The sequence below is a fragment of the Elephantulus edwardii genome, unplaced genomic scaffold (assembly GCF_000299155.1).
Source record: "Elephantulus edwardii isolate Elephantulus edwardi_28Jun2011 unplaced genomic scaffold, EleEdw1.0 scaffold00095, whole genome shotgun sequence".
NCBI classification, from domain to species: Eukaryota; Metazoa; Chordata; class Mammalia; order Macroscelidea; family Macroscelididae; genus Elephantulus; species Elephantulus edwardii.
In genome coordinates, this window is record NW_006399845.1 from 8,460,751 (window position 1) to 8,462,178 (window position 1,428).

A 1,428-nucleotide genomic window follows, 5' to 3' on the forward strand; every position below is an offset into this window, starting at 1 on the left:
TTAATAATAATTTTTTTTTTTAAAAATGAATCTATGTCTTTGAATTGTGGTGCTGGTGATGAGTATTGAATATACAACAGACTGCCAAAAGAACACATATATTTGTCTTGGAAAAAGTGCAGCTGGAGTACTCCTTTGAGGCAAGATGGTAAGACTTGCCACACATTGGGCATATTGTCAGGAAGGACCAGTCCCTGGAACAGGACATCTTGCTAGGAATGATAGAAGGTCAACAAATGAGAGAAAGACACCCAGTGAAAGGGACTGACACTATAGTTGCAGTAATGGCCTGAATAACAGCAGAGTTTGTCTGGATGGTGTAGGACTGGGCAAGGCGACAATCTTTTATATGCAGGGTTGCTATGAGTTGGAGTCAATTCTATGCTGTCACAAGGGGGGGAAACAGCTGAAGAAAAGAGATAGAGTAGAGAGGGGAGAGAAAAAAAGGGAGTGGAGGAGGGAAGGAAAAGCCAAGAGAGAAGAAATGGGAGGAAGTACTAAGATAGAAGGATGGGAAGGTAACAAATAGGAAAAACAAGAGAGGAGAAGGCAGACCCTTGGAAATGGTGCTGCACGGACAACCTGATTGATGCTCCTACTGCCGCTGTGAAACGTGGAGGCGAGAGATCTAGTCTGGGACACAGGTTTTGCTGATCCAGCAGAGGACTGAGGTTGTCAGTCCAGCACAGAATTTCTGTTCATCAGAGAGATGCCTGAGTGAGTACATGACATCTTGGTGAGAACAGAGCTTTTCTGATTCTTGAAAGTGCCCAGGAGGTGGTTCCAGTACAATGACCACACATCTGCCAGCATAGAGAACATGAAGGGACAGAGCACCCAGAATTGGATGCAGTTTTTGCTGCCTTCAGAGGTGCGTGGGGCAGTCTGCCTGATCAAAATGGTCCGCCAGCGTGAAAAATACGAACAGGCAGGGCACCAAGTCAGAGACTGCTGGGTCTCCTTACATGATGAGATGGGTACCACAAATGTCTCCAAATAAAGGGCTGGCATGTGCCTAATGCCAGATCCATGAGACCTCTACCAGGGCACTTGGTAGGCACTCAACAGTTCAGACAGTGCCTAGCCCTTGTGGGAGGAGTGAATGCAACTCTACATGTGGTGGCCATGTACATCTTGTGCTAAACCTGTAGGGGCTACCAGTTGCTGCCAATTCAGGCGCAGCTAAGGACAGCACCCTCTGCTGGTCTCTAGAGGTAGAGAGAACACAAAAATGATAGAGCAACAAATGTGGGCATGATGTCCCTTTCCAAGGAATAATCTTTCCCAGGCTGGGTTTAGAAGGGGTCGTGGTACTAGGGATATTGTTGCTAATGTTAGATGGATCTTGGCTGAAAGCAAGGAATACCAGAAGAATGTATATCTGTGTTTCATTGATTATGCAAAGGCATTTGACTGTGTGGATCATAA